Below are 27679 nucleotides of genomic sequence, written 5' to 3' on the forward strand. Positions count from 1 at the left end.
TTTTGGGGAATTGGTAACTTTTTTCATTTACTTACAGTTATGTTAATATTATTTTTTTTGTACAACTAAATAATTTCATTCGCATAGGCAGGCAGCATGGCATAGGGTGGTAAAAACATCGTTCAGCCTGACCACTTCATCTAGAGCCACCACTAGCTGTTTCAGCTTGGATCATTTGCTTGACCTTCCTGTGCTACACTTTGTTCCTCAGAAAATCAGCAATCTGTCTAGGACTCCGTGGTCGGCAAACTGCGGCTCACGAGCCACATGCGGCTCTTTGGCCCCTTGAGTGTGGCTCTTCCACAAAATACAGTGTGATTGAAACTTCGTGGCCCATGCGCAGAAGTCGGTTTTCGGCCTGGGCGAGTCTATTTTGAAGAAGTACTGTTGATATTTGGCTCTGTTGACTAATGAGTTTGCCGACCACTGGTCTAGGTGATTCACATGCTTTCCTGTTTTGAAATTATATTAAAGTAACAAATGTCTTCCAACAACCAAGCGATCAAAGCATGGTGAATAGGTCTAAAAGCCTCATGAAAATGTGTCCGGGAAGAAAAAAGAGGAAATGAAAGGGAAGAAGAATAAAGGGATGGAGCACTTACTATGTCCTTTCCTTCTGTGCTAAGCAGATCCCACGTTATTACCTTAATTACTGTCACAAGATGCTATGAGGTGGGAACTAAATGCTGGTCTGATAAATGTTTAACAACTGGCTCCTTCCTCTTGGGTGCCTGTCTCCCTCCTCCCCAAAAGCACCTGCTTTGTTTATTAGCTGGCAGTGTAAATACGCCCACTATGGCCGATTTTCAGGCTCTCCATAGAACTCGCAGAGCTAAAAATTGGAAGAGACACACACTGGATCTGATAGGAACTGGAGCTGGCTGCAGCATGCCACCAGAACAATTATCATCCTTGGTTTACCGACTAGGACACTGGTAAATGACTTGCCCAAGAACACATATTTGGCAAGAAGAGTACATAAGATATACTAGTAACTCTAGCTCCTGCTCTAACACTATGCGCAGTGCAGCCCCAAGACAGTTATATGGACAACTCCACAGTCTTCCATTGGAACGTGCCTAGAGTTGGGCAAGATGGAGTTACTGCCGTGCAGGAAGAAAACAAACAAAGGAAAACAAAAAACTAATATTCCCCAATGATATAATCACCTCCAGAGAGGTGAACAATTGGTCTGAAAACACATTCAATGCAAAGCTGATCTTCCCCTGTACTGTCCTACAGGGTACACAGCCCAAGAACAAACAGACTGAGAGGGTGCTGTGCATACTGGGTAAGTGGGACACAGGGATAACTTGTATGATATGGAAATTAAATGTCAAGGAACCTGCACACCATCCACAGCATGAAACATCACCCCATCTTCCTAGAACCAAGTTCATCTGAAGCCTTGGTTATTGCCTAAGAATGTGGTATGGCTTATGTTCATAAATAGGAGTGTCACGTATTTATATTATTTAATAAAAAGGCTTGAAACTAACCAGTGTTTATAAATCACAGTCCAAAAGGCTTAAAAAAGATCCCAGGAAACCTGCTTAGATCAGAAACTTAGGATTAGCACTGACTTCTAAATAGTGAATTGTAATGAAGTAACGACTCCTTTCAGTGTTTTATTCCTATGTATGACTTAGTATAAACCTAAGAAATTAAATAATTGCAGAAATGTGCCCCACTTAAGGAAGGACGTGCTATTTTAATCGATTAACTTATTGTTTAAATATCTTCATAAAGTTCTGTACTTTGGGAAACTAAAATCTCAGGGGGAAAAAATCTATATTAAAACAAAATGATGCAATGCGTGAAATATTCAGCTTCTTAAGCCATTGGCCTTGGGGTACAAATATTATCTCATATTTTCAAAAATAAACTTCTATATATTTCTATCCCCCCCCCTTTTTTTATGCTTATCAAAAGCTCAATAAAGCCACTAATGAAGACTAAGAAATCACCCCCAAGTTAAACATTTTGCTGAACTTTTACAGTTTACAAGTCATCACCTGTCAGCCCCTGGCTTCATATGCACTTACTCTCTTAAACAAGCTACAAATAGTGTCAGCACCAATCAAAAGCACAGCCTTTCACAGCTGGTCAAAAACCAATGGAAAACCAAAGCACTATCAGGAGCATCTCTCATGCCTCTTTAACATGGTTTACTGTAAAGGCTGCCTGGACCTGAATTTCCTCTTCTCCAGCCTCTTCTTCCATCCTGGCTGAGTCCTCTCCTGGTCTGGGCCTCAGTGTAAAGTTCTTTCCTCAAGGAAGAACCCCTGACCCAGGCAGTGCCTGTCCCACCCAGCACCGAATCTACATTATGCACCTGTTATTCTCTCAAATTGTATCCTATTTTCCTATTTGTAGACTATATTACAAGTGTTTTATTTTTATTAAAGTTAAGTATATGCTGAATAAATGAAATAATGAATGACTACAATAAAATACTTTCAATGTATGCTAAACTCACTCTGAAGTATTTTATGTATACACTATATACAATGTTGATGTGGTAGGGACACAGAGTTTTAAATATCGATAATTAGAAGGGCCTATATTTAATAGTATCAGTGATAGACTTCCTTCCTTCCTTTCTTTATTTCCTTCTTTCATCTTTAGAATATGTGATTGGGAAAACATCTCTCCTTATCACCTTTGTTTACCTTGCATATATGAATGAAAACATCAGTATTCTTTGCATAGGTTTATAAACTTATTCTATTTTTAAGTCTCCATCTTGAGGGTAATTTTTATTACTGGAATCCTTGTGCTTGTCTTTACATGTTGTTCTTGCTTATGTTACCTCTCTCTTATTCCCACTAAATGACCAACAACTTCTGAGGAAGCAGGTGAGCAGATCGGAAGAATAAGGAGAAATGGTTAGAAAGTATGGCTCAGGCTCACATCACAAAAGCTGTGATCAAGAAAGACCCCTCAAGTCAATAGGAAACCACGTTTTGAAAAAAGTCATGTCTCTTCCCTGGACTTTCTATACCCAAGGGCATAGTCAGCAGTGAAAATGCAGGCAAGATACACTAATGATGGTCTTCACTAAGTTCTGGATCATGTGTGAATGAGTCATTTTTCTGATCATGTAATGGCTGATGAAACATGATTGTCCAAAAGATCCTTAACATCCTCCTCCTCTCACTTTCCTGAGCAGCGGTGACTGTTAGGCCCCTTCTGGACTCACATGATTGCTAACTCAAGCACTGAGCCCCTGATGCTGCTCAGGGCCATGGTCCGCCTCATCACTCATCCCCTCCGGGAGAAGGGGTCTCTCCCTGGACAGCTTCTGTAGGCCTTGGTGGGTTGCCATAGCTCAACCAAATGGTCCCATATTTCAGTATGAAACCATTTCTCCACATATAACTAAAATAAGTAAATTAAGAGGCACCATTTGCATTTTTTATCTATCTTCATCTCCTCTGAATCACTGCTCACTCTTTATGACTATTTTTTATTAGTCTGCTCCCTTCTCTCTGTTTCCATAATCTAAGAAGAGACTGCCCCCAGCTTCCATGGTCATTTATTTAATGTGTCCCATTAACCTATTTAAATGTCCAGCAGTAGCAACAAGGGGAAATTTTATTAAAGTGAGAGTAGGATACTCTGCTGTTATTACCTTCTATCTTTTACAAAATGTGGGATCTACTTTTACACTGACTATTCAGCACCCACGCTGTTAAAGACTTCCCCCACAATCTGTTCATTCTTCTAATGAAGTTTAAATGATAAGATACGGGAATCCAAAACCCATTGCCTAATATTTTCACCTTTGGTGTCTGGTTGACTTGACTTCTCTGAAGAAGGCAGGTTCGTGCATCTCCAGCCCATTTTACACTTAGTACTATGGCAAGGAGGCCATGATTTTCACAGGTACACATGAAATAACACCCACCATGTCAGAACAGCTATGTCCCTCTGAGCTTCTCTCCACAGAAGTGTCTGACCTTCATATTTTCTGCTTTTCCTATCCTTGAATAAACGCTATCTTCCTGTCTCCCCTCCCATGTATTCATTTTTCTTAGTCACTATTAAAGCTAAACCAACCTGTTAGGGTCATCTTGGGAATGAAGCTGCTATAGTCTGAATGTTTGGGTTCGCTCAAATTCATATGTTGAAATCCTAACGCCCCCCAAAATGGTGATGTTAGGAGGTGGGGGTCTTTGGAAGATGATTGGGTCATGAGGATGGAGCCCTCATGAAGATCAGTGCTGTTATGAGACCCAGCGACCTCCTTTGACTATTCTGCCAAGTGAGGACATTAGAAATTGGCAATCTGCACCCAGAAGACAGCCCTCACCCCACCATTCTGGCACCCTGATTTCAGATTTTCAGCCTCCAGAACTGTAAGGAGTAAATTTCTATTACTTATAAGCTACCCAGTGTATGCTGTTTTATTACAGAAGCCTGAATGAACTAAAACATCAGCCTTAGATCCTGTTAAAAATATGGCAAAGATGAGAAATATGGGAAATTGTGTCAAGCATTAGAAAAGCAAGATTTCATGAGTTAAATAAAACAACCTTCCAGATGACCCTGACTCATTACTGCTCTAGTTTACCTGGTACTAAAATGTGGATGAAATTCATCAAGCCTTTATCCCCTCTTGTGTGTGCATACGTTCAACTCTGCTATTTTCAAATGCAGAGCCAGGCTTAGCCTGATGAGGACAGAAGTCAGACAACTGTTTATTCCAATGCTGTTGAAATGCAAACCTTGTAAGTAAAGAAATAATGCCAAACATAAACATTAGGGATAAGAACATCTGAGTGGAGTTAGGTGTAGATGGATTTGGGTCCTTCTAGCATAAGGAAGTGTAGGCTGAGATCCATACCTTTGTGTAAGGGATAAATAACATTGTGCCTTTACATGAAAATCTCAAAATCTATTAGGAACAGTAATCTAAGAAGACCTGGGATATAGCTATCTTGTTTGGCACAAACTTTAATTTTTGTATTATCTTACTAGATGCCCAGTGCACGAAATTCATGCACAGGTAGGGTCCTTAGGCCTGGCTGGCAATCAGGGCCAATCTGTGGGGTGACACGCAGGGTGATTAGGGGCTCCCCGCTCGCACCCGCCTCCTACCGCTGCCGCTGATTGCTGTCTGTGGACCAGTGGGGCGATCAGGGACCCCGCTCACACCTGCCTTCGCCTGGCACCACTCGTTCACCTGCTCCACCATCCCGCCACAGTCCTGCTCTTGTTGGGGCCCATCAGGGCCAGCAGTGCCTCCACTGCCAGCGCCACGTCACCGACACCCACCATGTTTCACACTGCCCCTTGGTGGTCAGTGCACGTCTAACTCCCGGTTGGTCGAACTCCCACCCGTGGGAACAATTTGCATATTAGCCTTTTATTATATAGGATATCTGTGATGATGCATCACAGAGTTGTAGCACACTGGGTAAATCAAATTAGCACCCATAATACCCTGCAGCCAAGGAAACTGAAGTGCAAAAAAGTTAAAAGAGAAACACCATGTCATGTGGACAAATGGATGGATAGGCACGGGGTGAGAGAGAGGAGGAGGGAAAGAAAAAAAAAAGGGAGAAAAGGAGGAGAAACAAAGCTAAGCCCTTTTTTAAAGAAGCAAAAGCAAAAGCTTACTTGATGGACAGATTGCAAAAGGACAACCCGTGCTTAGAGGTAGATATGAGAGAAAAAAAGATAACAGCTCTTTACAAGTTTGCAATTACAGAAACATCAACATCCTGTTCTGTAAATAGTTCCTACAAACAGTATTAAATACATAAAAATAATCTTTGCTGGCTCAATGTACTATTAAGTTAGCTTGCTTCATATATTTTAACAAACCAAACTCTGGAGAGAAAACATATTGACAAACATTTAAAAGGGTAAATTAGGAATTTAAGAGATAATTTTAAAAGCTATTACAAATCTTCAAAACAAGATTTCTTGGGCAAAGACCACTTTACCTTGGAACTTTCCTTTGATGTGGGAATCCAATAAAGCTTAAGTTTTCCTTGTTGAAATCTAAGGGTAAAGAAATAATGTAACATTGAGTTAGCTATACAGTAAGTTAAAAAAAATAATGAGAAAGTTCTTCAAACTCCTCTTGAACATATAATTTAAGAAAATGAAACCATCAACAAGACAAGAATAATGAATTAAAAAAATGACACCTTCTAAGAATCACATTCAACAATATACATTTTACATAGTAAGGTTTCTAGTTTTCCTAGTGAAAGAAAGTCAATATAATCTGTGGGTAAAAAAATATGACATAGTTCAATGGTATCATTTAAATTCATATAGCTACAAGACTAACTCAGAGCAATTAAATATTGAATTATATAGTTAAAAATGTTGACCAAAGTAACCAGAAATGTTGAAAATCATTACTGTCTGATATATTTGAGATGCTCTTAAAGATTGCATGAGGTGAGGGCAAAGAGCAGGGGGATGCTTTAGTCATGTTCTTATTGCCTTCTTTAAAACTTAAAAAATAACAACACATCAAATAAACCACTTATTTATTTTTGAAGACAAAATGGATGTGATGTAAAGCCAGCTGGGAACAATCCCTTGCAGCAAAAACAAACATTGAGTGAACCAGTTAATCAAAACCAGTTGCAGACAAATTTATAACCAGTCTAATGGCAAGTAATCTGTTTTACAGCTTTTGGCATAGCAACCATTTGTCCACCAAGAAAACCACAAGTGGCCACTTACAGAAACCTTCCCCTATGGAAGTGCCTTTTACTGGTTAATATTTGGGGTCAAAAGCCTGAGGAAAAGGAGGTACAGAATACACCACATGCTGACATATCATTATCCATCACAATACATCCAGAATCCTGGAATCTGGAAAGTCTGACCAACTAGAGAAACGTAATAAAATGAAAAGAACACTGCCAACTGAACATGTAGGGTTTTCTCAGAGTTTTACAAATACCTAGTTACATATTTTTTAAAAAGAGAACTCAGTTTAAAAGCTATCAAATATTATAGAAGAAAATTCCTGAATCTGAGACTTGAACTCTTCCAATCACTTCCTAGTAGTGCATTTGTGCTAGAAAATACTTTCACATACAATAGCTGGATTTCAAATGTGACATTCAAAATAACCTCAGCATTTCATCGTTGCTCAATCAGTGAACTGAGTCAGTGACACCACTTCCGTGGTTAAATTAAGAGCATATATTTTCCTCTGTGCTAGAAAGGAAGCCACTAAAAGACAATATTTTGTTCCAAAATATTTCACATGAAGCTTTAATAAAAAAAAGACATTCACCACTGCCTACTGGAAATAATTTAATATATAGCATTTGGTTTAGAAAAATATTTTAGCTAAAGTTCAGAACTTGATCCAAAGTTTGGGCATTCCACTTGAATTGGCATTTTTTTTCCTACATAAGGCTTTAGTGGTTTAGTAATATCTTTAAGTTATAACAGAAAAAAATATTACATTTTTCAGCAATCCCAAAATAAACTAATTTAAACTCAATTAGATATTTAAAGTGTCCTTTGAGAAAATTATATAACTAACTGGATGCAGGAGAATACAAGGTAAAATGGATACAAGGCATTCATTATGTTATAAAATATACACAGAAGCGAATTTTCGGTTTCTCTTGCCTTACCTTGTTTCTCAGAGAACTTGAAAGCTCCCAAATAGCTGGAAAACCCTGGGCTTCTGATCATAGTTACACACAGAAAGTGCAGTAACAGAGATTGCACTACAGCTAATTCACAACCAGTCACAGCCTCCAGCCACTCTAAGCCACACTGGGATGAGACTTCACAGCGCAGGGCTAGAGCAATCAGACACTCGTGTCCTTGAGAGTATGATAAAGGCAAAGCAAGAGGCTGCAGGCTGGAATAGCTCAAACCCCGTAATCAGATTGCAAGCAGAAATTAGGCCTGCGGATGCTGGAGCAGACTGGCTCCAGTGATGGGCACTGGTGGTGTTACTACTTAAGTCTCTGGCCAAAGCACAGCACCGTGCAGCAGGTAAGCAGGCAATGCTGCACCCTAAGTAGACAATGACTCCCCCTTCTCCTAAATATAAACAAATAAGAGAAACAAAACAATACAGAGCCTCTCGATGTTCTGAAGGAAGGGAGGCTGCTAACTATTCTCAGGCTACTCTGAGTCTAGTCTGCTTTGACAGGTTAATGAAAATTTTTGCCTAACGGAATCAAAACCCCACAGTTAAGATTTATGAACAACATATGAGTGAAATTGTGGGAAAGGAAAAGCAGGTATTACTAGAGGTTCAAAAATTTTAATTTGAGACAGAAGCTCTTAAATTAAGCATTATTTGACTGCCCCCTTTTTATTTTATTATCACCTCTTAAATAGACTTAATTTTCTTAGAGCAGGTTTAGGTTTACTACAAAATCGAGGGACGGTACAGAGATCCATTTTGAGTTAATTTTTGTGAAAGGTGGAAGGCCTGGTCTATATTCATTTCTCTGCATATGAATGTCCAGTTGTTCCAGCAACATTTGTTGAAGAGACTATCTTTGCTTCATTGTATTACTTGTGGGTTTCTGCTCTGGGAAGGCACAAGTGCCTGTGTGGGCTTAAATGTCTCTCCAACCTGGGGGGCAATAGTTTGCCCTGTGTCCTCCCTTCCCTATGCACTCAGGAAGAGCTGTTGATTTTTTAGTCTGTTCAACTTTTTACTTGTTGTTAGGATGGAGCAGTGACTTCCAAGCTCCTTCCACACAGAAAGAACCAGTAACCCTGGAGCCCCCCTGTTTGTTTTTAATTGCAACCTGTAGCTGGTGGGCCCAAGCAGTGATAATGCAATTCCAACAAAAATATGCAATAATTAGACACTGACTCTTTTACTGCTAAAAGGGACATTAAAGAGAAAGTAGGAAAATCATCTCATTAACAAGATGAGGAACCATAGGACTAGAGAAGTAACTTGCTCATGGATAGTGACTTGTTCATGATGCAGCCACAGGATCTTGGGGAGGTATCAGGAACATGATTTGCCCTCAGGCACCCCCACCAGGATGCAGGCACTCTGAGTATGTCTGTCCTTGTATCTTTAGTACTGAATACTAGTTGGTACACAGCAGGCCTGTAGTGAATGTTTGCTGAATGACTATATAAACTAGTGGAATCATCTTCTCTAAAAGCTAGGATCATACTACAAAGTGATTTGCATTGATTTTATATCCTGCTGTCAAACCATATTGACTTGAACTGATTTCTAAACTACAAACAAACAACGCAAATTAATTATGGCACATCGACAGAGGGTTCATCAGTGCTGGCCATGTGCATTTTCTCTATACTGCTGATTACACCAACTCTTACAAAATGGGAAGAAATATAGCGAATAGGGCAGTTACAAAAAAAAAAAACTCAGTAAGGAAGAACTTAAGTCCTGTGGATAACTGGAGTGGAAACTTTATTGAGAGGTCATGGCTAACTAGGAACAAACAGAAAAAGGGAGGAGTTGGAAGCAGAAGAGGGAAGGGAGGAAATAGTGGCAGCAAATGACTCTGGAAATGAATAATTTAGGTGGGATTAAATAATAGTATAAATAATTATATAAATAAAAAATATTTATTGCTTTAAGAGAGAGATGAAGGGGAAATGAGAGAGAGAGAGAGAGAGAGAGAGAGAGAGAGAGAGAGAGGGGTAACTGTTGTTCCACTTATCTATGCATTCATTGGTTGCTGACCCAGGGATCAAACCTGCAACCTTGGTGTATCAGGACAATGCTCTAACCCAGTGGTCGGCAAACTGCGGCTCGCGAGCTACATGAGGCTCTTCGGCCCCTTGAGTGTGGCTCTTCCACAAAATACCACGTGCAGGCGCACACGTACAGTGTGATTGAAACTTTGTGGCCCGTGCGCAGAAGTTGGTATTTTGTGGAAGAGCCACACTTAAGGGGCCAAAGAGCCGCATGTGGCTCGCGAGCCGCAGTTTGCCGACCACTGCTCTAACCAACTGAGCTACCCAGTCAGGGCCTAGTTTAAATTTTTAAGGTGCAATTCTAGTAAAGAATAAAAAGAATTTTGATATTCTTTTTAAGTTCACGATGGGATTTTATTAGAATTAGTTGCCTTACCCATCAATAATGACACAAAGTAGACAGATTTAAATATGGCTTGATTGTTGAGAAGGAAAAAAAATACAATTTTTTTCTAAACTATGAATAGACAATGTAATCTCTTTATGTATCTCATCTACATGAAGCCAAGTAATACTATAAAGAAATGTACATTTTATATCAGTAGAAAGGACCCATGACATTTTTTTCATTTACTCTTCAGTAGTTATAAATGATGATGATAACAACTAATTTTTATATGTTTTTTAATTGATTTTAGAGAGAGAAGGAAGAGGGATAGTGAGATAGAAACATGGATGAGAGAGAAACATTGATCAGCTGACTCCTGCATGTCCCCTACTGGGAATAGAGCCAGTAACCCTGGCATGTGCTCTGGCCGGGAATCAAGCCAGTGACCTCTTGGTTCATGGGTCGACACTCAACTACTGAGCCACACCAGCCAGGCACAACTATTTTTATTAATTATTATATTATTATTATTATTATCATTATTATTATTTCAGGCTGGCTCATTCATACAGGGGAACTACAAACTAGTCAAACATTTCCTGACACCATTCTGTAGGTTAACGTATTTTATTTGTCTGGAGATAAATTAATTTGTAGGTGTAATTTTCTTAAATTTTAGGCAGAAAACAATTTAAACTTGTGAAGGTGCTATATTCCCTTTCCAACAGCATCACTTAACTACCACCTCAGCATGGAGAATAGAAATGCACAAAGCTCCCTGACACTCTTTCCACTCAGAAACACCAATCTTTTCCATTTCCAAAGCACTATAGTCTTCCAAGTGGGATCACTGGGACAACAGAATCAGGCCCTGGTAAAACAAAAACCCTTGGACTCTGGGAAAACTGGAGCTAAAGGGGTCTTTTTGATCACTTGTTATTCATTTTGCAAAATGTTAACAAAGTCACAGTTTAGGGTATGGCAGTGCCAGACTGGAAATCCACATCCTCTCACCATCCACACTCCTTATCAGCCTGAACACCAAATAACAGGAGCCACTGCTGTACGCTCCTCCTGGATTGAAGTCATAGGGTCTCCCAGGTCTATAGCTCATGTGGGCTTAATTGCTAAGGGGCCAGTCTATCCCAGAAGGAGGAGTCAAGACAAGCTGCTGGTTGCTTTTTACAAATCTCAGATGATTTCTTGGTCTATTTAGGTCCCACAGATGTTCCTCAAGCCAAAGTGGCCTCCGGACATGAAAAGTAGGGCATGTCTGAGACACTAAGGCAAAGACAGAAGTCAGTAAGCCTGAAGGGGGTGTGGGAGTACGTCATACAAACAGCTAATCACACCATGATTCTCCCTTCTCTTCCCAGGGCTCCTACCTCATTAAGAAGGACAAGGAAGGGTGTTATTAGAAGAGTATATGAAACAGTGACTGAGTAATCCTACTTCTGGAAATGTTCCCAAGGAAGTTATTATGAACGAGTACAAGGACATTTACCAGAGTTTTGTTTATAAACATATAAAACTGGGCTTTGCAGACGCTGCCACCCCAAAGCCGCCAGTGACCAGCCATGGTGAACCACCGCGTTCTTCGACATTGCTGTCGACAGTGAGCCCTTGGGCTGAGTCTCCTTCCAGCTGTTTGTAGACAAAGTTCCAAAGACGGCAGAAAACTTGCGTGCTCTGAGCACGGGGGAGAAGGGAATTGGTTATAAAGGTTCCTGCTTTCACAGAATTATTCCGGGATTTATGTGCCAGGGTGGTGACTTCACACGCCACAATGGCACAGGCGGCAAGTCCATCTATGGGGAGAAATTTGAGGATGAGAAATTCATCCTGAAAAATACAGGTCCTGCTTGGCATCTTGTCCTTGGCAAATGCTGGACCTAACACAAATGGCTCCCAGTTTTTCATCTGCCCTGCCAAGACTGAGTGGTTGGATAGCAAGCATGTGGTCTCAGCCAGGTGAAAGAAGGCATGGATATTGTGATAGCCATGGAGCGCTTGGGTCTAGGAATGGTAAGACCAGCAAGATCACCATTGCTGACTGTGGGCAACTCTAATAAATGCGACTTGTGTTTTATCTTAACCACCAGACCATTCCTTCTGTAGCTCAGGAGAGCACTCTTTACCCTGATTTGCTTGGAATGTTCTATAATCTTTGTGCTCTTGCCAGTTTATTGGGTTCCATAATTTCCTTACACCTTCCAATCTAGCTGGATTGCAGAGTTAAGTTTATAATTATGAAATAAAAACTAAACAGTTGTCTGTCAAAAAAAAAATAAACATATAAAATTGGAACCAGCTTACATAGTGGGTGGTAGAGGAGAATAGGTAAATGAATTACACAAGAGAGCAGGTAGTAAATAACTAGTGATTTGGGAAATGTTTCATGATGTTATATTAGAGATACACACAAATACTTTAACTGAAAGATAGCAAATAGACCAAAACATTATCTTACAACTCAGAGATAACTGTTCATGTTTTCCCCTTTCTTTTCCAAAGTTTCCACAATAAGCATGAATTACTTCCATAATACTTTCCAAAAAATTAAGTACAAATAAAGATGAAAACAAAGCTTAGATTTGAGCGAAAAGTCTGGGTGAAAATCATGGTCATAAATGCATTTTTTCCCGTGGACCTGCCTATTTCTCCCACATGCATTTCTTGGCTATAAATTGTATTGAACCAGACAATTACCAATGTCCTAACAACATGCAACACAGTGCTCCTCAAAGTCTACCCCAGGTGGACCATGATCACATGGGAGAGCCTGTCAACCACACTGAATCCACTGTTGAGCTCCTTGATACCTTTTCTTCTCTTTCAGTGCTTCTCTATTGCCAATCAAACCTTTCCCGCTCAAAAATTTTCATTGTCTCCTAGTTAAGAATTATAAAAACTCGAGGAGCAATACCTGAGATACATTTCTGGGGCATTCCTAGTATAGTGTCTGGCTCAGAACAAGGGACTATAAATCCTGGGTGAATAAAAGAATAAATGAATCAAGTAAGCAGACGAGCAATGCAATCACCTCTATTCTTCCTCATTCTTAGAAATCGCCTCATCCATAGACAATCTCCTTAGTTTAGTTTAGTTTTATTTTTTTATTACAGTTTACATTAAAAAGCCAATTCTATTTCTTCAGTAGGTGTCATAAAGGAAAAGTATTACCATTCCTTCCTTAACTTGAGACTCCCACTAGAGTTTTGTCTTTCCTAAAATGTGAAGCAATAATGTGGAACATAAATATTTGTATGTGGGGAGAAATTAGGAGAAAATGTTAGATTTGCCAGGACACGATGGAATGGGAAAAACAGGGAAGATGATCCTATAGTCCAACTGGGAACAATGTTGATATGAGTCCAGGTAAGAAGGAGCACCTCCTAAATTACCAAGGTAAAAAACTAAGGGGTTAGATGATACAGGATCAAGATGTTACCCCCTCAGGGACCATGCAGTGCAGGGCACAGCTGTGGCTCAGGATTATGTGGAGGTGACAATTTGCCATTTTCCAGCACACCTGCTGTGATGATGTAGAGAACAGGGTAAGACCGGACCTTCACCAGGAGTGGGCACGATGCTAAGTGCTCTAGGCATTAAACTCATTCAGTCCTCACAAAGCCTACAGGAGACCCTATCACTATCCCCATGTACAGGTGAGAGACTGAGCTATGGTGTGATCTAGGAGAAACACTGAAGCCTAGAGTGACCACTGAAAACGTGCTTCCAAAGGGAAAAAACCACCTTCTCCTGATCAGCCAAAATAAAATCAAAGATGTAAATATGCAGGTGAGGATGCTATTAAATGAGAGAAAGGATGTGGAAGCAGTCTGAAAGGTGGAGCATGTTATCTAATCCACACTCGGATATACAGCACCTGATAAAGAGAGATACGGGGCGTAGGCAGATGGCATACCCCTGCCCAGGCCTGTGTGAGGTCACCTTGAGTCTCCTCATTGAGCTCTCTGAATAGCACTACATACATGGCCATAGGAAGCTCTCCAGGCCATAGGAAAATGGTCTGACATGGAAGTGGGCAATACCGTACTACTGAGAGTTACTGGTTCATTCTAAACTTAAGAAGAGCCACAGAACAATTTTGATGAAATCTACTATAAGCTACTAAAGACGATGGATGGCTGGGCTGAAATTCCAAAGTGAAGGATATATTTCTATAGCCTAGTTAAGAACTATTCCATAAGCTAGAAGCAGCTGTACATGGTATTCTCATTTTCTTTGGTGGATTTTGTGTAGACACTTAATCTGGGGCAGAATTGCCTGACATGAGGTAATCCCACCTGTGGTGAGCCCACTGAGTCCTTTTCATTTCCCTATTATATTTTATACTCATTATTCAGACATTCCAGATTCCTGACTATAGTGTAATTCTCTCCTGTCTGCACTGTGAAATGCTTTGTGAATTCTGGTTAGTGGTAATCTTTAGGACAAGTCTGCAAATAATATTTTGTGCTGCATTACTATGTAAGGTAATTTAAAACAGGCCATGTATGTAGAGATGAAAAGGCAAAAGTACTTCTAATGCAGTGGTTCTCAACCTTCTGGCCCTTTAAATACAGTTCCTCATGTTGTGGCCCAACCATAAAATTATTTTCGTTTCTACTTCATAACTGTAATGTTGCTACTGTTATGAATCGTAATGCAAATATCTATTATGCAGGATGGTCTTAGGCAACCCCTGTGAAAGGGTCATTCGACCGCCAAAGGGGTAGCGACCCACCGGTTGAGAACCGCTGTTCTAATGAGAACCGCTGTTCTAATGTCTTTATCAGATGTGCTGAAGAAGCCATGCCAGTCGTGCTATATTTAAAAGGCTTTTAAAAGAAAAGGCATATTGCAATATCCTAAAAGACTTACTATTATCCTATATAATAAAAGCCTAATAATGCTAAGTGTCCAGTTGTCTGTTCAACCAATCAAAGTGTAATATGCTAATGATATGCTAAGGCCACTCATCCACTCACTGTGACATGCACTGACCACCAGGGGGGTAGACACTCCGAATGGTAGGTTAGCTTACTGCTGGGGTCTGGCCGATTGGAACTGAGTGAGAGACGGGTCAGACACACCTTGGAAACCTCCCATGGCCCCTCCCCAGCTGGCCAACTTCCAGCAGGCATCCCTCCCTGGCCCCAATTGTGCACCAGTGGGGTCCCTTGGCCTGGCCTGCATCCTCTAGCAATCTGGGACCCCTTGGGGGATGTCGGAGAGCCAGTTTCAGCCTGACAGCGGAACGACTGGTCACTATGACATCCACTGACCACCAGAGGGCAGACACTCAACACAGGAGCTGCCCCCCCTGGTGGTCAGTGTGCTCCCATAGGGGGAGCGCTGCTCAGCCAGAAGCCAGACTCACGGCTGGTGAGTGCAGAGGTGGTAGCAGGAGCTTCTCCCGCCTCTCCCGCCTCTGTGACAGCACTAAGGATGTCTGACTGCTGGCTTAGGCCCACAGGGAGCAGGCCTAAGCCGGTAGTCAGACATACCCCGAGGGCTCCTGGACTGTGAGAGGGCGAAGGCCAGGCTGAGGAACACCCCTCCCCCAGAGTGCACGAGTTTCGTGCACTGAGCCTCTAGTCTTTACAATAAATGTTCAAACAAGCAATGTTAAAATTTATAGTGAAAATTATCTCTAATTATTTTAAAGTCTGGGTGATTGTGAATCTTTAGCTCATGATTTTGGGGAAAAATAATCTGGTAGTTTAGGGGAAGAGAGGCTGGTCAACTGCCTCTCAGAGTAAGAAAATAAAGACCTAGGTTAGTTCTGTGTATAAAATGTACAGTGAAATATACATACAACATAATATTAGTCTTAAAAAGGAATGAAATTCTGACACACACTACAATGCCAACACACATCAGGTCCTTAAACAATGATTTGACAAATCAACATACACAAGTGTTTGTTGCCTAGAATCTGAAGGTGCATCCTAGACCATCATAAGGCACAGAATGCAGTGTCTTTAGAGTAGCAGAGACTTAAGGCCCCTCTCACTGAGGGGGATCCCAGTTGGCAGGAAGGGGGCCAACACAATTACAATTATCCAGGGAGGTCTGAGAAGGCTCCTGCCAACTCCAATCATTCGATACTCACTATTTGATGGTTTTCACATGAACCAAAAGCTAGGAAATACTGAATCATCAGATATGAGAATTTTTATGAGTCTGAAAATCCAGATGGTAGACAAGTAAATATTAAAAATGACTGCTGATACCTAATAGCTGTTCTAGAGTTTACTTGGATGATTTGAAGGAAAGAGCTTTGAATAATATTATTTGTGGGTTTCCTTCTCTTTAAAGGGGCATCATAATAAAAACAACAATGGCAACCTCCACAACAGTAACAATATAGAAACCCAAGGAAAGTTTAGCAACTTGCCATTCCCAATGTCTCTAATGTTTCCACGAGGTTATGTTAACTGGTACCTTGGAACTTCCTAGAGTCTCAGAATAGGTTCCCAATGCATTTGCTGACTAATCAGTGAGATTTGACATGCTCATGTCAGCTTTTAGAATGGGCAGTAACCACCAAGAAAGCAGATTGTGTGCCACAGAGTGGCTGGCATGAGGACGTTATGACAAAGAAATCAAAGTCTATACTGATTGCTGAAATGACTAAAGATAAGTTTGTACTTATGAGTAAATTTTAACATCTGATATAAGGTCAATGATATCAAACTTTGTGCCCCTCAAAGTCACATGGGATGCATGTTAAAAATGAAAGTCTCCCTACCCAGGTATTAGGAAATGCTCCACAGTTCAAAACCATTAGTGCAAGCCATTCATGGTATTATGTCGATGAAGAAGGAGAAAAATTGAATCAGGCGGAGAAGTTTGATAAAGGAAGACTTCTTGGAGGTGACTAGAGAACCAAGCTATGAATGGAGAGGACAGGCTTGAACATGCCAGGAGGAAGAGGTGACATAAGTGTGAGAAAGGGGGTAAGAACGATGTGAGCTTAAATGGGGGCATATTCAGAAGGAATTGCAAGGGACCCAGATAGGCCATTCAGAGGTGGGAAGTAGGCAATAGAGAGCCTTCGGAAAGAGGAGATTCATTTGCCTTGAAGAAACATGGAAGCTATTACTGAAGTGCAAGTAGGAAAAGGAATTCCAGATTCTATTCCCAGCCTGACACCAAGCAGGAATACACAATGCTGCATGATCCTGAGGTGGGGAGAGAATACTTCCTTAGGAATGTGGGTGTACTAGCCCAGTCATTTCCCAATAGGTGGCCTGCATGCCTCTTACCATTTCAACCTCTGTTCTGGAACTGTAGACGGTGGGATGAAAAGCTTATAAAAACCAACTTTTTTTTTTTTTTGAATGATGAAACTCAGTATTGTGATCCCTTGACCTGGTCCATGGCTGCTGGTACAGTGCTACCTGGACTTTGGTCTCCATTATCAGTGTAGGGCCAGCCATCATGTTACAGCCATTTGAAGTGGTAAAACAGATAAACTGCTAGGATGTAAGGTGCAGGGGGGATTCGGTGTTGGGAGAAGATGTAAATTGGAGGCTGGCATTTTTCATTATTGACATAATATTCCTAGTTAGATACTCAGCTATTACCTGAACCCACTATGCAAGAGATCAATGTCATAGATTTTTGCCCCTACCCTCTCCTAACTCTCCTACCTCCTGCAGTGTATAGTCACTCCATCTCCAGATCTCATCCCTACCTACCACACAGGATTTGCTGAGCAAGTACTAGAGGTCAGACACCAGGGTGGTCAGTAGTCTGGAAGAGATCCCGCCCTCAATAAGTTCACAGTCTAGATGAGGAAATCACCTACATTACATTAAGGATGGAGACTTGTACATATGCCGAAGTCCTTTTGTTCCACCTTGTTATCACTGACCCTTTTGAGGTTTCCCTACTTTTTTTATGCTATCAAGTATGTATATATGTCTTCTTCATAGAAGATAAGTTCTTCTTGGGTAAAATGAGAGACAGTTCCCTCGGACTGCAGGCCAAGCAAGAGCACAAGCAGAGCTGAAACACACACTGCAGGATTCTGCAAGAACTTCCTTCCTAGAACAGAGAACATTTCCCTCTTCCTTCCTCTTCTTTCCTTCAAAACACCTGTTGCTATGAGCTGAAGCAATTAATCGTGACAATGCATGCAAGTGAGTATGTAAACTGGGGTGTCCTAGACAAATGTAAATCATCATATGACTTTTTCCATTTACACTGATTTGGAGTGAAGTATTTATTATTGCTTCATGTAGCTAATCACTTATTCAAGTAATTAAGGAAGAGTCAAACACCACCAATTAAAATAGTACCATCCATTTGAGTCAGTGATTGAGTAATTTTCCTCCCCTGAAAAAGGCAAAAGGTCTTTTAACTTTCCAAAACCTATGAGTATCGCTCAAAATCAAATAATCTTTTATCATTAAAGCTACAAACATATTGGGCAGGGGTGGAGGCAGATGGAGGAGGGTATGAGGGAATAAATGGTGATGGAAGAAGGCTTGATTTGGAGTGATAAATACACAATACAGTGTACAGATGATGTATTAGGGAATTGTATACCTGAAACCTATATAAATTTTGTTAACCAGTGTCATCCCAATAAATTTAATAAAAAGGAAAAAAGCTATAGACATTTAAAATTTAAATTGGAAAACTCAATTGCCTATCTACTAGAATTCTAACTTGCTCATTCAGATAACTAGGATGTAAAAAATTCAAGCAATAGACTTGGAAATTACAATGTGGTAGACTTTGGTGACTTCAAATGCAAGGACTCACAGTTTATGCTCCATCAAGAAGCCCCTTCCCAGCTCCTGACGTCTTTGTGATGCACAAAGAAAATGTACTCACTGAAAGGACTTTAGAGACAGGAGAGGCAGTTTTAGGGAAATGTCCATAGGGGAGGAATGCATAGGTGATGGACAGAGACATTTCCAATTTACAAGAATATTACAAGACAAGATAAGGGGAAGAAGAAATGGGGGGCACTGTGTGAGATTTGAAACTTTGAAACTGATACCATGCACGGAAAAGGGGGAAAATGGCCAAGTAGGAAAAAATACAGGAGACATAAAATAAGGAAGGGTCCAATTAGAAAGTGGGATGAACAAAGAGCAGCCAGCATTTATAAACCCATAGACAAAGAGGCTCACTGGACTATTATTTTCCCATTTTAGAGAGAGAGGACTTTTCCTATTTTGGGGACCCCTCCCCAGGGGGAGTTTGTATACACTTGCAATAAACTTCCACACTTTTGTTTAAAATCTTTTAGTCCACGAATTTTATTCTTCAAACTTCGTAAAACAAGAACCTGAGAGGAGAGTCCCAGCTTGCCATTCGGAGTATCATCACTACGGAGGTTTCTCTCTGCTCCTTCGTGTCCTGAACACACAGCCAATCTTTTCTCTATAACATCTGAAGGGCAGTCACTTTCCCTTGGCCAGCAAGCTTTACATTGTGTTTCAGGGGTCTTGTAACGTCCTAGTGGCACCTAACATCAAGCTAACAGGTTCCTTTTGGTAGAGGTCACAGGTTCATGTTATAACAAGTAAGTCAAAGACATAGCCCATGCCTTGGGAAGCCAAGTACTCAATGGAGATGGCAACAGATTTTTAAAACAGGAAAAGAAAGGATTTTTGCAACAGGAGGGCCGAAGTGATTTGACCTTCCTCTGAACAACAAGAAGCAGACATGGGTCAATTAAAAGAACATAGAAAATGCGGTCAAAACAGACACCTAGCCACCAGCACGTCAAATGTCCTCTCCTGCTGCAAGTCCATGACACAGATGCAAGGCATAGCTCCAGCAGTGGGAGCCATCCCTGTTCACATAGAGAGCAGGTGGTGATGGGCAGTTAGGCCTTTCATACCTTCCTTTCTGGTAGGCTGTCCAGTGCCTGCACCAGGTACATGAATATTCAACTGAAAGGGAAACTAGTGTGTGGTCACCTGCCACATGACTAACTATAGTTCCTCCTCCATCTGCGGATTTCTCACCTGCAGCTTTGATTCATGAGCCATAATTTCTTACCTTCAAGAATGGGAGCAAATCTGAACAAAAACTTCAGTATAGAGACTTTCCCAGTCTCTAGCTCTCTCTCAAGTTTTAGAAAAAACTCAGAAAAGATGGATTCAGCTTAAAAGCATGTAGATTTCCCTTGGATGTTAAACTATGGCTATTAACCACCAATACTCATTAAACCTTATTATTGAAGAGAACAAAAAGGCCAAGGAGAGAATGTTACAAATGTAATTCTGGATGAGACATGTATAACGCAGAGGTCATTTAAGAGAGCTCATTCAGTCTAACCCTACATTTTATAGAGAGCGACAGAAGTGACTTGTCCAAGGTCACTTAGCCCATGTGAGACACTAGGTCCCCTGGCTCCCAGGACTCTGTACTTTCCACTGTACCACCACACAGCCTGGTGGTACTTCCTCCCTTGCCCACACATGACCTCAGCACTAGAAAGACTTTACTATGAAACACAAACATGATTCTAAGAGTCTCTAAAATCTCTTGCATTAAAAGGAAACCATTAACCATTTCCTGATAAAGTCCATACTCCATAGCACAAGCCCTGATACAGGACATGACAGAACAAGCTGCACAGTAAGTAGAAGCCCAGGGAAAATGAGATACACCGCTCTCCTTTGGGAAGTCACCTCTTGTTTTCCATTCATACCAGAAAGTATGTCTGCCAGGAGAGTGCATATTCTTGTCACTACAGTGCACTAGAATTAACTGAGCAGTACTAGGCCATGTCTCCAGGGTTTGGGCTCGTGGGCTCCTTACAGGCCACAAGCCCACTCACTGCCAGGGCTCTGCTGGGCCGTCCTCAGACACCAGCCTTCCCGGCCTGCCTAATAAGGCAATGTGCAAGTTGACTGGCTGGCTTATAGGTCACCCACTGTTTACTGCACAGACTGGGTTGGCAAGCAAAGCAGGAGCCTACCTTTTGGCAGACAAAGGGTTACCCTTTGGCAAAAACTCTTGAAAGGCTGCACAGTTACTCTATTTACATAATAATAAACTCTGCAGCAGAGGCTGCCAGTCTCTAGACACAGAGCCTTCTGGCAGGACTGAAGGAGCTTCACTTCAGCTGTGGCTGCAGGGAGTGTTGCACACGTGGAACTTCTCTCTTCCCCAGCTCCAGGGGAGAACTCAGTCAATCTTGGGAGCAACTTATTTAGCATGTATTCTGACTCACTGAGGCACCCCCCCCCCCTTCAAAAATAGCCACCGACTATCTCCAAATAGATTGCATGTTCTGGGTCCTTAAAAAGGAGTCGCTGGGTCAGGTGCAGAAACAATCCTCAGCATTCCGGAACATAAGCATGTGCCAGCAAAAAATAAACTGTATTTTCAAATAAAAAGGCTAAGCTGTTGGCCAAACCATGTTTAAATACAAACACCCATTATTTTTTCATTCTGTTAAGGTCTGGACTTGGAAGCTCTCCCCGACCAGGCTCCTCGGGCTTCTATACATATAAGGAAAGGAATACAGCTGGGGATTATGTGCAGCACAGCCATCATTGCACACATCTCCTTTAGCTCGCAACCATCCATCCTTTTGTCATTCAGAAGGCATTCCACCCAATGGTTCACCAGACTTTGATATGTCCCAGCAGAGCTCTGAGCACTACCAGCACCTCAAATTTCAGCAGTAGGCTGCAATGCTGGACCAGCGAGAGGAGGAAGGGCCACGGAACACAGAGCAGCAAACCTTTGAGGACAGTACTCACCAAACTACTGGTTCTGTGTCACATGGGAAGTCAAATGTATAGACAAAATATGTGGTTATGGCAAACAAAACCTAATCTGACAGCCTCCTTATTTCACTCTTCCCTTCAGGCTAGTGTCCAGTGTTAACGTTTTATGTATGTTAATAGATCATCCCTTTACAATTTCTCAGAGCCCCCAAATTTATCATATGACAGCCATTCTTTTGCTGCTCAGAGGAATGGAGTTTGGAGTGTCTGAAACCAGAGTTATGAAAAATGGATGCTTAGTCAATGCTAATAACATGTTGGGGATGTAAATATTAGGCTAATTTTTAGTTTTCACTAAGCAGGTTTACCTGTTCAGTTTCTGTGGGATTCTCTGATAGAGAGGTGATAAGAAATTCCTGTCTAAATATTCATGGCAAAAAGAAACAGTGAGAAACCAAAAGCATGCCCCTGTGGCAAAGAGCCTTGGAAAGCAGAGTCTACTAAAAAAGTAACATCAACCCCTGTATCTTTCCAACATTCCTTTGCCCTCACGACCTTAACTCTAAAGGAATCAGCTTGAACTTGCCTTTACAATCTCCCAATTAGGCAAATAGGAGAGGAACCACAGGTGATCCACAGGTATGGCCAGAATCTGGCTGGTGTAGAGTTGCTCTAGGCCCCTTGGAAAGTAGAGGCGTTCACAGTCAGGTGCCACTTGCAACCACTGAACTGGTGGACTTTTTGTGTTTATTTGCCTCCCAAGTAACTAATTTCCCATTATTTAAGAGCACTGTCACTCCCTTCTCTTTTTTAAATGCCAGCTTTTTGGGCTGCTTGATCCTTACTTAGCATTCCTTGAAGATGAGAATGCTGCTGCAAAGGGCAGGTGTGACACTGGAGGGTGACCAGAAGCACCTTGCAATCCCTATAGGCCAAACCTCAGGATGTTAGTATCTGCAAACTAATGGTAGTAAAAAAAAAAATGATCAAATAATCAGCAATAACTACTGAACTATAATATTAAATTCATTTTAATTAAATTTAATGTTATAAAAGAAAATTCCTCTCTTCCAGTCCCTGGCTCTCTCCTTAACAATAAAGATCTTCCCAGACTTACCCTCCCATTGGCAGTTATATCTTAAGCTAGGTTGTCCAACAGGTTTCAGCACAAGAGAACAATTCATAGACTTGATTATATTAAACCTGCAACTGACACCCTGTTTGAAGGTATATATTTAGCCAGCATCCATTTAGCTGAACTAGAATCACTGCATTTCCTTACTGAAATTAAAGCTGTAACAATTGCACAGGCAGAATGGGTTTTTTTCCTATCAAATCTTCTCCCATTCATTAGAGAAAAGAGCATATATGCTATTTGATTGGGTGGCAGAAAGTGATTTTGAAATAATTAAAAGCTAAATCTTCATTTGCTACCCATTTATATAATACTTATTTTTAAGCACATTATCAGGCTAATTTTATAAATTTAAAAAAATATATATTTTATTGACTTTTTACAGAGAGGAAGGGAGAGGTACAGAGAGTCAGAAACATCGATGAGAGAGAAGCATCGATCAGCTGCCTCCTGCACACTCCCTACTGGGGATGTGCCTGCAATCCAGGTACATGCCCTTGACCGGAATTGAACCTGGGACCCCTCAGTCCCCAGGCCGACGCTCTATCCAGTGAGCCAAACCAGCCAGGGCTATAGATTTATTTTTAACTTGGACACATGCTCACCCTGTGTTAAGTTTACAATATGCTGATAAAGCTTTATACCTCCTCTTGCAGTACTGGTTTAGCTTGGTCACAGTTACCCACATCTAAGAGGAATGGCTCACATGCTAACTTTTCTTTTATAAAAAGAAGTCATGGAAAACTGGATTCCTTAACTGCACTATTTTGCCCTCTAGTGGCAGAATAGAACTGATGCACTTTACAAAGTCAATTTTACAAACACCACTCTTAATAGAAATCCTCAAGTCAAGACATTCTTGTTTATAGCAATTTTAATATCTCTTATATATATAAGAGCTTAAATTTTGGCAAATTATTTCATTCATCTATTCAACAAATATGTATTGAGTAACCTATAGGCCCTGTTCTGGGGCTGGGAGGCCATGGGAATCAGTGAGGATACAGTGAGAAAATTCTATTCTAGCAGTTAACAACTAAAACAAGGGTATACTATAATGTCCCACATGCCCAGTCACCCTTTATTTTAATGTATGTGAAACATATATTATGTGAGTTAAATATCAAATATTCTGGAAATGCTAGTGGTTTCTCTCATGAACTCCTTGTCTGTTGTCACCTCCCCCCAGGCAGACCCAGAGCTGTCCACGCTGGACCCTCAAATAAGCATCTGTTTAATAAAATAACTGTGAGCTGTGAGTACTCATGGAATCCAAGCTAAGGAGGCTTTATTATCAGCTAAATGAAAGGGTTTTTGCTGTTTCCAGTGGTTCATATTATAAACTACAATATTGATTGTTATAAAAAGTAAAAGGCCAATATATAAACTGATACAATATTTCCCAATAACATATTCTTGCATATATAAACCTTACAGCGATGTGAACATTTTATTCAGAATCTCACATCTGACAAAATAATAAATTCCAAAGCCACAGAATGCTATTGTTTTACTCCTCCCATCCCCACCTCTTTTAAACTGGCAGGGTCAGAACTAATGTTCCTAAATATGTGAGATCTTTCAGAATGTCAGTGTACAGGCAGGTGTACAGGACACACCAGGGCAGCAGACAGACCCTCTAGACGAACTGGACCACTGACCATGGCTGTGCAAAGCTCTGCACTGAGAAGGGTCCTCACAGTCCCACAGGAGAGGAAACCCAAGTGCTCCAGGTCTGCCCTGGGCACAGGAGGAAGGAAGGGCCGAGTTCTACATGCACACAACATCTCTGCTGCTTTATAGGAATCCTAGATACTGCTCTTATGCTTAGGGCATGTTAAGAGGTTTCTTGAAAACAATGCAAATGCTTTTAAGTGTTTGTTAATACACATAATCTATTTTTCAACATATATATCTTCAAATATGAAAATAAAGCCACTTGAATATTTCACAAGGGGCAAGAAAGTCTCCCAGGAGTATAAACTCTCACAAAAGCTGAATACATGTAGGTCCCCCTTTACCACAATTCCAAAGTGAAAATTCCAACCCTTTCTCCCCTCTGACAGCTGTTCATAGTTTCTTGCTGCCAAGATTTAAACATCAAGGATCCACAGATACAGGCCCTCTGATAGTTATGTAGGACAGGGCAGGTGGCATTTTGCAAGACCTAATATGATTCAAATACCAGTAAGCATACACAACCACTGTTAAAATATGTAAAGTGAGCTTTGTTAGATACAGTGTTCTCTTAGAAAAGAAAGCCTAGAAGATTTTCAAACAACAGTACAAGTAGAATCAAAATTCAAATAATTTATCTCAATGTTTCTTTCACGGCCATGGCTTAGATAAAAGTTCATTCTACTCATTTATATTCTTCCTCATTTTTAGGGCTAAAAAAGGGTAGTATAAATATGATTAATTGTAACTCAGTGTCTAAATTAAAAAATAAAACAACTCATTTACTGATTTGTTATACAGAAGTTTTAAACAAAAGCAGGACTTTGGATAGCCAAGGTCGAATTCAGTTATTGACTATGGTAATCCAAGCTTAAACATATCTTGAAGATTGTGGCCCTAATCTCTGTTATACCTAATTTTTTTAAAAATATATTTTATTGATTTTTTACAGAGAGGAAGGGAGAGGGATAGAGAGTTAGAAACATCGATTAGAGAGAAACATCGATCAGCTGCCTCCTGCACACTCCCCACTGGGGACGCGCACACAACCAAGGTACATGCCTTTGACTGGAATCGAACCTGGGACCCTTGAGTCCGCAGGCCGACCCTCTATCCACTGAGCCAAACCAGTCAGGGCATACCTAAATTCTTTGATAGGGGCATGTAGGAGGCAATTGATAGATGTTCCGCTCTCACACGGATGTTTATCTTGCTATCTCCCTCTTCCTTCCTTTCTCACTAAAATACAATTAAAATATTTTAAAATAATAAAATAAAATTTCACACTATTTTAAAAGTACAAACAAGGCACAAACTGTCCCAGAGTCCTCTGTGGGCTCTGACAGGCATTAGCAGTTGGAAGTAAACTGGTTAGTGCCTAAAGTTTGCCCTGAGACCTTCATGTGAGGAATATTCCTGAAGTTTCCAAAATATTTCAGTTGTGGAACCTGAGGACATTTCTCACACCCTTCCTGCCTTCCAGGAGGTTTCCAGCTCAAGGGAACCCACACATGAGGTCTCCAATTACCTGTTCCATCAAAAACCCAGTTGTCTTCACTCAATACTGACCAAGCTGACTGTCAAAACCAACATGTCAACTGCCTGCTCCTCCCTACTTCCCTGCTTCCTTTATTGTGGAGAGAAATTCACAGTGTTTGGGCAATACACCTCCCACACAAACTCTCTAAGGAAAAGAATGATACATTATGAAGTTTCCCAATTAGCAATATGATACAGGGGTGGGCAAAAGTAAGGGCACTGTGCCATTGTGACATTCTTTTGAATTAATAAAGCTATTGTAATAATCACAACCTGCATGTCTTTTTCCATAGGAACTGTAAACCTACATTTGCCCACCCCTGTATTTTAGACAATGTGTCAAATTTTACTAATAATATTTAACATGATACATATATTAAGCTATCGTCAATGCATATATTACATAAATCCTATAGGTGTTTTTTTTTTAAAGACAACAGGTCCTATGTACTGACTCTAAACCCTATCCTTGAAGATTCAAGAGCCCTTTTATTAATGTACTGGAGGCCCGGTGCACAAAAATGTGTGCACTCGGGGGGGAGGGGGGTCCCTCAGCCCGGCCTGTGCCCTCTCGCAGTCTGGGACACCTCAGGAGATAACGACCTGCTGGCTTAGGCCTGCTCCTGGGTGGCAGAGGGCAGGCCCAATCCCTAGGTGCAGCCCCGGGTCGGGCTCAGAGCAGGGCTGATTGGAGAGTTGGGGTGCCGCCCCCTGTCATGCACAGAGCAGGGCTGATCGGGAGGTTGCAATGCCATCCTCAGCTCAGGGTAGGGCCGATTGGGGGGTTGGGGCACCGCCCCCTGTCACACTCAAGGCAGGGTCGATGGGGAGGTTGTGGCGCCACCCCGTCACGCACAGAGCAGGGCCAATCCGGGGGTTGGGGCGCTGCCCCCTGTCACGCACAGAGCAGGGCCCATCAGGGGGTTGGGGCGCTGCACCCTGTCACACTCAGGGCAGGGCCGATGGGGAGGTTATGGCTCTACCCCGTCACACACAGAGCAGGGCCCGTGGGGGGAGGTTGGGGCGCTGCCCTCTATCACCCACAGAGCAGGGCCAATCAGGGGGTTGGGGCGCCGCCACTATCACACTCAGGGCAGGGCCGATCAGGGGGTTGGGGAGCTCCCCCCTATCAGGCACAGAGCAGGGCCGATCAGGGGTTGGGGCGCCTTCCCTTGTCACGAACAGAGCAGGGCGGATAGGGAGGTTGTGGCCCCACCCCCTGTCACACACAGAGCCGTAGGGCAATCAGGGGGTTTGGGCGCTGCCCCCTGTCATGATCCCGGTGCTGGGAGGCATATTACCCTTTTACTATATAGGATAGAGGCCTGGTACACGGGTGGGGGCTGGCTGGTTTGCCCTGAAGGGTGTCCTGGATCAGGGTGGGGGTCTCCACTGGGGTGCCTGGCCAGCCTGGATGAGGCGATGATGGCTGTTTGCAGCTGGTCACACATCCTTCAGGGTGGGGGTCCCCACTGGGGTGCCTGGCCAGTCTGGGTGATGGGCTGAGGGCCGTTTTCAGGCTGGCGGGTGACTGAAGCTCCCAACCGCTCCTTTTTTTCTTTTTTTTTTTATTCTTGGATTTAT

General features: G+C 41.7%; 1 protein-coding gene and 1 pseudogene across 21 annotated transcripts in view; one reads left to right on the forward strand and one right to left on the reverse strand.

The window, feature by feature from the left end:
- SVIL (supervillin) overlaps nt 1–27679 on the reverse strand; it is a 270513-nt gene that overhangs the window by 99888 nt on the left and 142946 nt on the right. For all 21 annotated transcript variants that reach the window (XM_036351637.1, XM_036351645.1, XM_036351617.1 and 18 more), the window contains one exon: nt 5955–6012. The gene's annotated coding sequence lies outside the window, so the exon portion shown is untranslated. The remainder of the gene's footprint in view (nt 1–5954; nt 6013–27679) is intronic.
- LOC118670099 lies at nt 11612–12111 on the forward strand (annotated as a pseudogene).

Source organism: Myotis myotis, unplaced genomic scaffold (genome assembly GCF_014108235.1).
Source record: "Myotis myotis isolate mMyoMyo1 unplaced genomic scaffold, mMyoMyo1.p scaffold_m19_p_1, whole genome shotgun sequence".
NCBI classification, from domain to species: domain Eukaryota; kingdom Metazoa; phylum Chordata; class Mammalia; order Chiroptera; family Vespertilionidae; genus Myotis; species Myotis myotis.